General features: G+C 38.5%; 1 protein-coding gene across 5 annotated transcripts in view; it reads left to right on the forward strand.

Moving 5' to 3' along the window:
- The first annotated feature begins 813 nt into the window (after positions 1-813).
- Positions 814-14,899, forward strand: part of LOC107974820 (BEN domain-containing protein 2-like) — a 203,556-nt gene continuing 189,470 nt past the window's right edge. For 2 of the 5 annotated variants that reach the window (XM_063811467.1, XM_063811469.1), the window contains exons 1-2: positions 814-936; positions 6,101-6,254. The gene's annotated coding sequence lies outside the window, so the exon portion shown is untranslated. Of the gene's footprint in view, positions 960-6,100; positions 6,255-14,899 lie in introns of all 5 variants that reach the window. The other 3 variants (XR_010157312.1, XM_063811468.1, XR_010157311.1) reach the window with 2 other exon arrangements.

Below are 14,899 nucleotides of genomic sequence, written 5' to 3' on the forward strand. Positions count from 1 at the left end.
AGGATCAGCAAATGATGGACATGACCCACCACTTGTCTTTGTAAATAAAGTTTTATTGGAACACAGTTGTCTTGCTACCAGACTCACTCTTGAGACTTTCTCCCTTCCTTGTTTTGAAGAAATAATACCATGTTATAAGAGAGGCTGTGGATAGGGCTACATGACAAGGAACTGAGGGTGACATCTAGGGGCTGAGGGAGAAGAGCCAGCAAGAAATTGAGGCCCTTAGCCTTATAGCCTCTACGAAATAAATTCTGCGAACAACCTTGAATTAGCCTGGAAATGGGTTTTTTTGTCGTTTTTTTGTTTTGCTTTGTTTTGTTTTTTTCCCTGTTAAGCTTCTAGATGAGAGCACAGTCCAACTGACTCTTATTGCAGCCTTGTGAGATTTTAAACAAAGGACCCAACTAAACTATGCTTGAACTCTACCCATGGTAATTGTGAGATGATAACTCTGTTGTTTTAAACCTCTAACTTTGTAGTAATTTGTTATGCTGCAATAGATAACTAAAACAACAGCCATGCTCAATTGTTTACATGTGGTCTGTAGCTGCTTTTGAACAACAGCAGGGTTGAGTAGTTGCAGCAGAGACCATATGGCCCACAAAGCCTAAAACCTGGCCCTTTATAGAAAGAAAGGATGCAGAACCCTGCTTTATACTATGCTCTCTAAACCGGAGCATCCCTAGAGAAATAAAGTAGTTGGTAGGGAACACAAAAAGTAGTAAGATGGACGTTGTATATATTTCAATAGCATCACTTCTACTTTTTGCCAGAAGTAGAAGAAATTACATTTTCTATCCTCTTTTGCAGCTACTGCAGCCGTGGAACTAAGTGTTGCTAATGAATTGTGAATGGAAGTGATCATTCATCTCCAGTTATCTTCCCCTTTCTGTGATTGAAACCCAGATTTGGAGCTGAGTCAGCTTTGAGCAGGCAAGAATGCTAATGCTTAAGAGGTAGGGAGCAACAAGATGGAAGGAACCTGGGTCCCTGAATATACTTATAGAACACAGCTGTCTCCATGCCCTTGACAGAAATAAAATATCTTGTTTGAGTTATTAAATTTGGGGTCAGTTTAGGCTATACACAGCACGTTTGCCTGTAGCCTAACTAATATGGTGGCAACATAATTTTATTATAATTGGCCAGTAATGTAAAACATATTTTAAAATGGAGATTTACATTTTATGGCAAAATGCATATAAATGTTAAAGAGGAAATGGGAAACTTTAAAAAACAGAACAAAACCTTTGTGCTTACAGCCTGCAAATTCAGGCTAAATTCTCAGTGTTACTGGGAACCTATATTCACCTCCCTCCTTCAGTGTGGTTATTTTGAGACAAATGTTTTGAGAAACCATAAGGGTATATTGTAAATTTCCCCCAAAGTCTTTCCATAATTCTTTTTCTACTGTTGAATAAGAGAACTGGGATGGTTCTGATTTATTCAGATGCATTAGTCAGAAGCTACTCAGGGATTATAATTTAAATTTCTGATCAATTTTGCTTCCCTAAAACTTTGATTTTTTTTTGCCATCATTATGCAAATAGTCCTACTCAATAGACCAGCTTCATTTAATGCTAAAATTAGGAACACATTAATTTGAGGTATTTTATAGTAAAGCTTAATGGCATTTTTAATTTTGGAGAATTTTAAGGATTTTTAACCATTGCTCCCATCTCGCCATATGCACACTCTTGAAGTATTTTTGAAGCTCTTTTGCTTTTCTCTGAATTATAAGGTTGTACTAGCTGTTATGGAGGCCTACAATCCAAATCTAAATGATGGCAGTTTTCATAGCCTACTTTGTTTTATTTGAAATGGAAAGTTACTGATTTTTATTTCAAAAGAAGTAGTCTGCAAAGACAGGAAAGGTGAAGCCAGTCCAGTCAATAAATCTGTAAGGAAGACGGTGCTACAGGCTTAGAGAGACTGTTTCAATCTCCAAGGCAGGAAAAATAATGAATATATAATAATCTTCTTTTAGTGAAACCAGAGTTCAGTCATTTTTAGCATCTTTTAATGAGAACCTGATTTTTTAATGATTTTTAAAGATTTTTCCTTCAAAAAATCTAGGTAAAGGAAAGCAGTTAATAGTAAATTTAATAGTTGCATTTATTTTTTTCTGACTTACGTTTGTATTTTTTTAATTGGCAAATAAAAATTGAAAACACTGTACATTCTACCCAAAACTTTAAAGGAAAGTCAATAATAAAGTTTTTTAAATCTATGATAAATACAGACTTGCTGTAAGGCAAGGAGTGCAGTGATTTCTCAAGGCCTTTCCTCATCTCTCCTTCCTTCGGGGATTTCTAAGTTTCCTTAGTGCACTATTTTTAGTCCACATTTCAAATTATTCTGCAGTTTCAACCAGACTACATAAGGGGACAAAGGAAAAAGCTGCTGTCCCCTGGATAAGGCTGCTTTAACACATCAACCTTGGAAGCTCCAGCATTCCTCTCCATCCCAAGAATGTGTTTATGCTTGACAGAGGAGCAGAGTAATTTCCAGCTGATCAGAGAAAAGGTGACTTGTGTATTCCAGACCATGTGTTCTACTTTGCAGTCCAGCTTCTTACTCTCTTTCATGCTGCTGCAAGTAGTTCTACGAACATTGGGGTGCTTTAGAAATACTGACTGAATGAATTAATAGAGTACGTAGTTTTTTTCTGCCTTGGGCTCTCTCCATTTATTTGCACAGTACTATCTAAATTCTTAAAATAATTGTAAACTTAAAGTTGTACAAAAGTAGTTTTCAAACTGGTTTAGCCAACTATGCTGGTATTTGGTAATTCCATTAGGGAATAGCCACATCCCTTCTAGGGAGTATCTCCTGAGGTCACTGATCCTTTTATTCATCATCCAGGAGATAAACATGAGAATAAAAGCCTTATAACCAGCCAGAGACCCAGATTTCTGCCCTCCAGAAGGCTAGAGCAAGTTCTCGCATTGCTGTGAAGAGATTTATGGTAGTCATGAAGTTGACCTACACATGCTTCTGGGTACTGATGCTGCAAGACTGAAAACAGTTACATTCCTAGCAATTTCAGAGTTGTTTTATGTGATAGGGTCAAAATGAAGTGCTCTAGAGAGACATCAACAACATTCTTATACTGAAATATATGTTCAGTGTGTATAGATTTTCTGAGCTCATTACCCAGAGGATTTTAATTTCCTGCTGAAAAGAGTATCTTGATTAAAGACACACATAGACACACACACACACACACACACACTCACTCACTCCTGTACACACTGCCTACCAACAGGCTTTCCTCACTGATGTGGGACAATTCTGACAAAGTTTTTTTAAGTCTCCCTTTACATGGCACAGATTGTTCCAACTTATCACAAATATACCAGCTGGACAAAAATCAGATAAAGTTGACATAGATAGTACAGAAAGCAGGCAAGATAAACAGAGCCACACAGAAAGCTGTTCAGTAACAGTTTAGTTTAATTTTTTGCAACTAAGACTGTGCCCTTAGATGTAGAGCCCAATGTGAGGGATCGGTTTCTTACGATAGAGTAATATTTATAACATCTAACTTTCCTACCTTATGGCAGAATGCCCTGTGAATCCTTGAAACTCAAGGCCTTCTTTGTCAGAGTTTTGGTTCTTACTGCAAAGTATGTTCTTTCCTTATGTCATCCAAACAAAGTAACTAGAGTAGTAAAAAGAAAGTCAGTGAGTTTGGATGCATTGGCTTTCTGGACTTGCAAATTATCCAGTGCAGGCATTTCTCACACAGCAGGCTTGGAGGACTCTGGGGGTGGCCACCTTTGCTAGATATGCTATTAACCTCCTTCATATGGTTGGGTCAGTGATCTTGTAAAGTTCTGCTTGGCAGGCTCATAGGTGTTGATAGGTGCCCTAAACTGATGGACCAGTAGAGTGTGGCCACCATCTGTGAGGTTATTTCTTCAGGCCCTCAATAAGCACTTACCCAAATGCACTGATTTTACAGTGCTGTGGTTCTCTACTGGATTCCATGAAGCACCCTTCCCGTCTCTGATTTTCCAGGATCATTTTCCTTAAGTTAATGCCATTCCTGTAAATGCATTTCTACTCTTTGATCCCTTTTCTTTAGTTTACACTTTCAGTTAAATCTGTAACCAAGATAATCTTTGAAAATTATTTTAATTAATGTTTATATTTAGCTCTATAGTCTGTGTAAGGAGATCCAGGGTTACAAGAGTCTGCTTGAAAAAATAGAGCCACATCAGATCAAATTTTCTTTCCATAGGATTGTATTTTTTGAAATGTTAAAAATTCTCCTATAATTAAATATTTAAACCTTATTTCATCATTTTTCTAAGCATTTTTACTTTAGGGTTTACTAAAGGAAGTCAAACCAATTTCATAAACTTCTCTGTATAGGATTTCAAATAGAACATTTTTATGGAAATAGGGTGAATATGTTATAGAGGAAGAAATGCTTCTGCCTCTCTGCCTACTTCCCTATTGGCCCTCTCTCTCGTTCTCCCACATCCTTTAGGGAAGAATGGCTTGCCATTCTGTTTGGTCAGTTAAAGTATTGGTTGGCCATGTTTATCGATGGCCAGATCAACCATAAAAAGACCATGCCCATGGATGGTGCTCCTTTTGCATTTCTTGCTTCCACTCTATGGGTTGGAATAAGATAGTCCAGATTTTGAGGAGAAGCTGAGATGTGTGGGGAAGAGGGGCAGGTAGGGAGGGAGTGTCTTTCTTAGGCCTTAAGAATGAACCATATGCTCTTATCCAACCTTACCAAGCTCTGAAAGATAATTGTCATTTTGGTTCCCAGTTGCTATCAGTCTTCCTATGTGTAGCTCTTCTGGAAATGTCAGCATCAGGAGTGAATGGCAGGATAAGATTTGGGCATTTGTGAAGCTCTCTAGTCAGGTTCCATTAATGCAATCACAATTCCAGCCTCTGTCCTTTATCGGTTGTCTTAGCAGATCTGTCTTATTTTTCAGTGATAAACAGAGAGAGCTATGGGCAAAAACATCAAAGGTATCATTCATATCTTTCAATTCTCAAGTAGGCCTCGAGTAAGAGAAGAAGGCTTTGAAGTCAGTTACTCCGACTCCCAAAGAAGACCTGCTTGACACTTCTAACGCTCCATTCTAAATGAGCAAAAATTTCATCTTCCTGAAAGCAGAGGGAAGACATTGCTGGGTCAGTTTCAAAGGCTCATTGGTTACCTTCCTGCCACAATAGACCATTGAGAGTCTCTGCTCCCAGTTCCTGGAATGGTGGAAACTGACCTTACACTCACCTTCCTATATATACTTCTGAGTGAGAACTTGAACTTCAACATCCCCCTCTAGCTCCCTAGGAAAGTGAAGAGGTATGGAATATGCCCTCAGTAGCCTGGCTTGATTCTGTGTTTTGGCTGTTTGCTGCATTTGTAGAAGGAAAAGAACAATAGAAAACATTGCTTCTCTCTTTGCAGACTAAGCATTTACAGTGGAACATAGCTAAGTAGGAAACCAAGAAAAAGAGAGGATGAGATGTTAACTGACGAATCAAGTTACTCTTGTGTGCTCCAGTAACAGATGTCCAAGAGGCTTCAGGCCTACCTTTGTGCCTCCTTTTTTAAACGTATTTGATCATCTGCAAGTTGGACTGATTTACATCATATGAAACCCATGAGATGTGCTTGAGGCAGGAGAATGAATGAATTAAAGGCTTTTTCTGTATGTTATTTTCACCCTGAAGTAGTTAACCTATCCCAGTGTGTATCAAAAGCAGAAGAAACTGATTCTGCAATGCCAAGTTGTTTCTGCCTTGGACCGTTTACCATACCTGAATCTTATGTGTCTTTTTTTTTTTTTTTTTTTTTGCTGAACCTCATCCACAAAATGTGTTATAGGCAGTACAAAAAAAATTATTTAAATTAAATTAGTGATAGTTAGCTTTAAAAAACATGCAACGTTTCAGTTCCCTGCAAGGGGCTCTGAAATGTCCAATGATATGTTTCAGAGCCATTAAGCTTGTTTGCCTCTTTCTGCTTCTCCTTCCTGACCACTGTTATGGGGGCAGAGAGCCAGATGTCAGGAGGTTCCTTTCCTAAACCAGTTAGCATGTCCTCATATTTTGCCCTCTTCAGCCACAGCTTGTTCTCGGCTCTCTCCCTGCATGAATCAACAGCAGTCCCAGGATAGGCAGAGACCATCAGGAACTTAACCTTCACACAGAGAGAGACTCCAGATCTCAGAGAGCAGTGCTCAAGATTCCAAGACAGAACCCTGGGATTTTCTACTGTGAGTTTCATGCTGCAAATACACAAATCAACAGTTATTTTGTATGTATACTCAGGTTTCTTCATTTATTTGAAAAGGAGGAGGAAGGAATGGAGAAAAATGGACAGAGGTAGGAGTGTGTGGGGGTGTGTGTGTGTGCGTGCATGCACGTGTGTGTGTGTGAAAAGGCATTATATTTAAAGAACAATGGTTTTTGATAGCCTTATAATTACTATATTCTAATAGGATGCTGAGCACAGCCTTGGCCGGTTAACTCTATTTGCTTAGTCATTCGTTCATTTACACATGTATTTACCCATTAACTAATAGGCCAGTCAAATGAGGTTACTTCTGGAGTGCTGTAGTTCTGTTTGCATATCAGGATCTACAATAAAAGCATTGCCTTAGGTCCTCAGGTAGAGGTTGATCAGGGGCAGAAAGGCTTTTCCTACTGACTCCACCAGCAGCATTCTGGTAAGATGAAAAATGGAGAATGATTAGTGTGGGCCACCCTTGAGAGACTATGGTTGGTCATAATTGAGTAGACACAGCAATACCTTCACGAGACTATCCATCAAGAAATAAGTTTTTTAAACTGTAGTTCTAGTAAGAAAGACAAACCTATTTATTTTGTTTAAGTAAGTGTGCTTGGTGCCAGGGATTCGAAATAAGATAGGGGCTCATCTCTTTGGCCTTAATTCTAGGCTAAACATTACTCAGCTTTATGGTAAGTGTAATACTGAATACAACTACTACAGCAATGACCCACTGGAAATGTGTAGCACTTTACAGTTTATAGAAATCCTTTTATATGCTTGTTCTCATTTGATCCTTGCATTATTCTTTAGTTAATTGAACAAGTGTTATTTCCATTTCCTAAATGAACAAACTAAAACGAAGACACCTAAATCACTTGCCTAAGCTTACACAGCTGAACTCAGACTAGAACTCAGAATGTCTAATCCCTAGTTTAAGGCTCTAGTTTAAGGCTGTGCCAATTATCAATTTTTGTCCCTCCAAATTTTCCCTTGAGTTCTCTCTCTGCCGTTAATGTTTGGAATCCCTTTAAGCTGTCCTCCTTTATGTGAGCACCATATTAAGCTTTCTAAGTAGAGGGTGCTGGAGGGATATTGCAGGAGGAAGGGACTTCTCTTGTAGGCTCCAGCAGCTGCACTGTTGGTCACTGGTATGAGTGTGAGTGCATCTGGTGGTACTGTGCCCCAGCCAGAGCACACAGTCCCTTGGTAAGCTTGCAGCCCTGACCTATCCTAGTGATCACCTTCTCATAGCCCTCCCAACACAGACACTAGAAATTCTAGCCCTCTTGCCCAGAGCAGTACCTCCAGCCCCTCTGCATGCCCACTCACCTGCCTCACCAGTTGTGACTCACTTGTACCCTGCCCCTCAGATTTGCCTTCCTGACACGGACACTAGGAGTGCCAAGCCTTCTACCCAACAGTGATATTCCCAAAGTATCTGTGCATACCCAATCTGGCTGTGGCTCACGTACTTCCTAGAGAGTAGCTTTCTTCTTACTCAGTGACTGTGAACCAGCTCTGGCATGAACAAGCCAGCAAACCTCTCTTCCATCCATTGAAGTGCAACTAGACCTTCTGCAACCAGATAAGAACCTGAGCCTTGAGGAAAGATCCCCTTCCATCCTTCCTTGAGCACTCTCCCTCAGCCCTATGGAACATTATAAAGTTCTCTTACATCTTATAGTTACTGTTTTATTATAGCTTAATCTTTTTTTTTTGAGACAGGTTGTCACTCTGTTGCCCAGGCTAGAGTGCAGTGGCGTGATCTTGGCTCACTGCAGCTTCTGCCTCCCAGGTTCAAGTGATTCTCCTGCCTCAGCCTCCCAAGTAGTTGGGATTACAGGTGTGTGCCACTGTGCCCAGCTAATTTTTGTATTTTTAGTAGAGACGGGTTTCACCATGTTGGCTAGGCTGGTTTTGAACTCCTGACCTCAGGTGATCTGTCTGCCTTGGCCTCCCAGAGCGCTGGGATTACAGGTGTGAGCCACCGTGCATAGCCAGCTTAATCATTCTTTATATTAAGCTTCACTTATTTAAATCACTGTTTGATTCCTGTCTCCTGATTGGACCCCAGTTGATGCACTCACTAAATGTTGGTGTGAAGTCACAGACAAGGTAAAGTTTCCTATGGGTAGGACTTTTATCATATATCTCACATCACTACAAGCACCTGCCTATTTTAATGCCTGACACACAGAAAGTCTTGAATAAGTTCTGATTAATTGAGCACAATTTAAGTTAATTTTAACACCCCTATTTGTTGAGATGTAATAACAGCCTACTGAGAGGTCCAGCATGCTGAGAGGAAAGAGTCAAAAATTTGCTCATGTATGTGATCACTTATTTGTTCAGTAATGTTGATCAATAATGTTGACTGGGATAAGCAGCACTGGCTCCAACTGCAGGTCAAACAGCAGAATTGGCCCCAACTGGGAGGCGGAGTGAATGATTGCTGTTAGAGGACAAGCAAAGGGAACATTCAGAAGGAAAGAATGCAAACAACACAGAAAGACCCAGAAAGAACCAGGGAAATACAAAGTTCTCTAACCACTTCTGAGGCTCAGAGGGGACAAATGACCTGTCCCATGTCATGTAGCCCTCTTCTTGGCAGAGCCAAGAGTAGAGAGCAGATTCTATAATCCTCAGTCTAAACTCTTGACATTACATATTGCATTGCTTCTCCAAGTGGGGTGGGAAGGGGTGGTAATGCAAACTGCCATTTCGGGAAGTGGTTAAAAAAAAATACCTTAAAATGTGGTTATCCTTTACCTAGTAGTTCTAAAGGAGTCCATGTTTGGGATCCAAGAAATTCCCCTGCCAATGCTATTACCTTTTGGAAAACAGCTAGCAGTCTGTCAAATATGCTAGATTTGGGGTTTGACGCCCCTCAAGGTAATCAGTGACCTGTTAAACCACAGTATCTCAAGCCTTGTAGGCAAAGCAAAATGTTACCTGTCCTACCCCCGCTCAAAGTATCCATCATTTCTCTAATGTAGTCTCACACCCATATGTAAAGCCTCTCTAGCACTCCTTTCCAAAATCTGTAGCTTAATTATGCTGATGATCTTCATTTATCATGTTGGTTTACTTATCAGGACATTTTCCTATTTCTGGTCAGATGTTTTTTCAGGGAGCCAAGGCATGGAATCCTTCATTAAGTGGGGAAGAACCAACAGAATTTGTTCCACATATTCCTCTGACACATCCCCAAAAGCATGACTTCTAGCCTGAATCCTACAATGAATGTATGGGCGTATGTGACACACTGTAATTTTTCATCAACAGATGGGTCACATATGAGCCAAAGATGAATGTAGATGTAGCAAGGTCTGTATGAACTAAGTCAAACCATGTTTAGAATGTCTTTGTTGGCTGTCATTGGGAAGTAGTGCATGCCGATTAACTGATTTGAGATGTGCATACGCCTCTGTGCTGGAAAGCAAGAGACACGTGGGTCCAGAGAAAATGGACCAGCCTGTAAGTGTCTTAGCAGAGGCCAGATGCTCTGCAAGGAGTTCCTGTGAAATAAGAGCTATACTTTTCAGACCACCTCTAGCTGAATATATCTAATTGGGAGTTGCAGGTGCATGGGAAATACAATTTCCCTCACTGGGGAATTTGCTGCAGTGAGGATGGCTCTATTAAATCAATGAGGAAGCAAACTTCCAGGACTTGGACATACTTACTTAGGCTATACACTTTGTAGGCTGGGCTTGCTCTAAGAGCCAGACCTGAGATGCTTTCTGGCCTGATGGTTTTCAACAAAGCCACTATTTTTCTTTCTCTCTTCTTCCCTGTGTCTCTCATTCCTTGCACATATACTGTTCTAGAGATCTAAGGTTTTCTCCAGGAATACTCTTCTTTTACTTTTGTTTTATTCATTTAAGAGACACTGCTAAACTCTGGGAATACAGCAGCCCTCCGTGCAACTTCTTTTTGTTCATTTTTAAATTGGGCAACACCTAATTCCATAAAATAGAATGAGTGTTTCTGAGACTTCTATTTTAGTCAAAATCTTGCCATCCTCTCTTAATAACAAATATAGGATTCTGTTACAGAGAGATTCAGAATAGTGGACTTCTGGACCTTGGATGTCATTGAGTTTAAGAGAAAGGCAGTCCCAGGACTCTGGTCTAGCAGCTGAGTAAGGCTCAAGCCTTAGAATGGCTTAGCTTGCTCCATTGCAATGCATCATCCTGGGTGTTAAAATCCAGCTGTCTCTCTGAAAACTAAATATGAAAGACTGAGATTTAGTCAACTTTGCTGAGATTTAATTTACATATAATAAAATGAATCATTTTAACTGTGCAGTTTAGTAAGTTTTGAAAAATGTATGTACAGATTCATGTAACTGCCACCAAAATTGAGAAAGGACATTTCCACCATCTCAAAAGATTCTGTGTGTTCCTTTGTAGTAAGTCTCTTCTACCCCATCCCTAGACAACAGCTGATGTGCTGTCATTGTACACATATATTAGCTTTGCCTGTCCTAGAACTTCATGTTAATGGGAAGCATCCTGTATGTACTGTTTTGTGTCTGGCTTCTTCAGTGTATTTTTGAAATTTATCCATGTTGTTGTGTGTATCCAAAGTGTGTTCTTTTTCATTGCCAAATAATGTTCTGCTGTATGAATCTACTACAAAATATTTGTCTGTTTATCTATTGGTGGATTTTTGGATTCGTTCCAGTTTGGGGCTATTATGAATAAAGCTTCTGTGAAAATTCGTTTCTGTCTTTTGGAAGACACATGTTTTCATTTCTCTTATAGAAATGCCTAGGAGTAGAGTGAGTCGTATGGAAGGTGTTTAACTTTATAAGAAACTGCTAAACTGTTTTCCAAAATAATTGTACCATATCACATTCCTACCATGCTTTTATGAGGGTTCTTAATGATCCATATCCTCACCAACACTTGGTATTGTGAGTCTTTCTAATTTAGCTTTCTAGAAGATGTGTGTTTTAATTTGCATTTCCATGATGACTAATGATTTAACAATTTTTCATGTGCTTATTGTTCATTCATATATCTTTTAAGAATTGTCTTTTCAAATACTTTGCTCATTTTAAAAATTGTATTTATCGTTGCTCTATAAGAATTATTTATATTATATGGAAACAACTCCTTTGTGAGATATTTTTATTGCGATATTTTCTCTATGTCAGTGCCTTGCCTTCAAAAGAAAGAGTGCTTTATTTTTTAAAAGGCATGCTCTTATTTTTTTCTTTTATGATTTGTGCTTTATGTGTTCTAAGATATATTTACATTTTCTGATGTCACAAATGTTTAAGTTTTATAGTTTTAGCTTTTATATTTAAATCTAATTGGATTTTTAAATTCTTTTTTATCCTTTTTATTGAGGTAAAACATACATATAAGATTTACCATCTTTACCACATTTAAGTGTACAGTTCAGTGCTGATAAATACATTCATATTCTTTTGATTTCCCTTTATCTTCCCAGCCCTGCTACCCTTCCTAGTCTCTGACAACTACCATCCCACTCTCTATTTTTATGAGATACACTTTTTTAGCTCCCACATATGAGTGAGAACATGCAGTATTTGTCTTTCTGTGGTTGGGTTATTTCAGTTAACATAATGGCCTCCAGTTCCATTCATGTTGCTGTAAATGATAGGATTTCATTCTTTTTCTGAGACAGGGTCTTACTCTGTTGCCCAAGCCAGAGTGCAGTGGCATGATCATGACTCACTGCACCCTTGACCTCTCAGGTTCAAGCAATTTTCCTACCTCAGCCTCCCAAGTACCTAGGACTACAGGCATGAGCCACTATGCCTGGCTAATTTTTTAAAATTTCTTGTAGAGATGGTGTCTCATTTTGTTGCCCAGGCTGCTGTCAAATTCCTGGACTTAAGTGATTCTCCAGCCTTGGCCTCCCAAATTGCTGGGATTACATGCATGACCCACCTCATCTGGCCAGAATTTCATTCTTTTTTATGGATGAGTGATATTCCATTGTGAATGTATGCCACTTCTTTTATTCATTCATTCATTATGGAATGTTGGATCATAGTAGTTCTATTTTTAGTTTTTTGAGGAACCTTCATACTGTTCCCCATAGTGGCTATACTATACTAATTTACATTCCCACCAACAGTGTGTAAGAGGGTCCCCATTTCTCCATAGGCCTGGCAACATCTGTTATTGCCTGTCTTTTTGATACAAGGCATTTTAGCAGGTGAAATGGTATCTCATTGTGGTTTTGATTTGCATTTCTCTGATGTTAGTGATTTTCAGCATTTTTTCATATACTGGTTGGCCGTTTCTATTTCTTGAGAAATGTCTGTTCAGATCTTTTGCCCATTTTTAAACTGTTTTTTGGGTTTTTTTGTTTGGTTGGTTGGTTTCGTTTTGTTTTGTTTGCTATTGGAGTTTCTTGAGCTTTTTATATATTCCGGTTATTAATCCCTTGTCAAAGGGAGAGTTTGAAAATGTTTTCTCCCATTTTGTGGGTTGTCTCTTCACTTTGTTAATTGTTTTCTTTGCAGAAGCTTTTAAGCTTAATGAAATGCCATTTATCTATTCTTACTTTGGTTGCCTGTGCTTTTGAGGTCTTATACAAAAAAATCTTTGACTCAGCTCAATGTCCTGGAGCACTTCCCCGATGTTTTCTTATAGTAGTTTTATAATTTTAGGTCTTAGATTTATACCTTTATCCGTTTTGATTTTATTTTTATGTATAGTGAGAGATAGGGTCCAGTTTGATTCTTCTGCACATAGTTATTCAGTTTTCTCAGCATCATTTACTGAAGAGGTGTCCTTTTCCTATTTTGTTTTCCAGCTTTGTTCTCTTGCTCAGGATTGTTTTGGCTATTTGAGGTCTCTTGTGGCTCCATACCAATTTTTGGATTTTTTTTTCTGTTTCTGTGAAAAATGTCATTGGTATTTTAATAGGTATTGTATAGAATCTATAAATGGCTTTGGGTAGTATTGCCATTTCAACAATACTCATTCTTCCAGTCCATGAACATAGAATATCTTTCCTTTTATTTGTCTTCTTCAATTTCTTTCATTGGAGTTTTACAGTTTTCCTCATATAAATCTTTCACTTCTTTGGTTAAATTGACTTGAAGATATTTTATATTTTTTGTAACTATTGTAAATGGGATTACATTCTTCATTTCTTTTTCAGATTGTTAGCTTTTGGCATATATAAATGCTACTGACTTTTGCATGTTAATTTTGTATCCTGCAACTGTACTGAATTCGTTTTTCAGCTCTAACAGTTTTCTAGTGGAGTCTTTAGGTTAATGAATGTACTTGTCTTGTTCTAGTTCTTAGAGGAGAGGCTTTTAATTTTTCCCTGTTTTGTATGATGTTGGCCATGGGTTTGTCACATATGGCCTTTGATATTTGAGGTATGTTTTCTGTACCCATTTTGATGAGGGGTTTTAAATTATTAAATGCTTTTCAAGCATCTATTAAAATAATTTGTCAGAGATGAGTTGGCTGTAGATGAATGGTTATATATCTGGGCTCTCTATTCTGTTCCATTGGTCTATGTGTCTGTTTTTATGCCAATACCATGCTGTTTTGGTTACAAAATGTGGTACATTTTGATATCAAGTAGTATGATGTCTCCTTCCAGCTTTGTTCTCTTGCTCAGGATTGTTTTGGCTATTCGAGGTCTCTTGTGGCTCCATACCAATTTTTAGATTTTTATTCTTGATTCTGTTCATGTGATATATCATGTTTCTGCATCTGTGTATGCTGAACCATGCTTGCATCCCTGATATTCATCATACTTGATCATGGCGAATAATCTTTTTAATGTGTTGTTGAATTTGGACAGGCAGTATTTCATTGAGAATTTTTACATCTGTGTTTTTCAGTTATATGGGCATGTAGTGTTCTTTTATCATTGTGTCCTTGTCTGGTTTTCATAGAATGAGTTTGCAAGTATTCCCTTCTCTTCAGTTTTTTTTTTTTTAAGACTTTAATAGAATTAGTATTGGTTCTTCTTTAAATGTTTGGTAGAATTCAGCAATGAAGCTGTTAAGTCCTGGGCCTTTCTTTAATAAAGACTTTTTACTATGGCTTTGATCTTATTACTCATTATTGGTTTGCTGAGATTTTACATTCCTTAATGGTTCAGTCTTGGTAGTTTGTATATGTTGAGTAGTATATCCATCTTCTAGGTTTTCCAATTTGTTGGCATGTAGTTGTTAATAACTGTTTCTAATGATTCCATTTCTTTTATTTATTTATTTTTTTGAGATGGAGTCTTACTCTCCACCCAGGCTGGAGTGCAGTGGCTTGATCTTAGCTCACTGCAGCCTCTGCCTCTTGGGTTCAAGTGATTCTCCTGCCTCAGCCTCCCAAGTACCTGGGCCTGCAGGGGCCCACCACCATGCCCAGCTAATTTTTTTTTTTTTAGTAGGGATGGGATTTCAACATGTTGACCAGGCTTGTCTCAAACTCCTGACCTCAGGTGATCCACCCACCTCGACCTCCCAAAGTGCTGAGATTATAGGCATGAGCCACCATGCCCAGCCTTCTTTCTGTTTCTGAGGCCTCAATTATTATGTCTCCATTTTAGTTTCTGATTTTATTTATTTGTATCTTCTCTCATTTTTTCTTAGTCTGGGTAAAGTTTGTCTATTTTGTT

Source organism: Pan troglodytes, chromosome 4, assembly GCF_028858775.2.
Source record: "Pan troglodytes isolate AG18354 chromosome 4, NHGRI_mPanTro3-v2.0_pri, whole genome shotgun sequence".
In the NCBI taxonomy this organism is placed as follows: Eukaryota; Metazoa; Chordata; class Mammalia; order Primates; family Hominidae; genus Pan; species Pan troglodytes.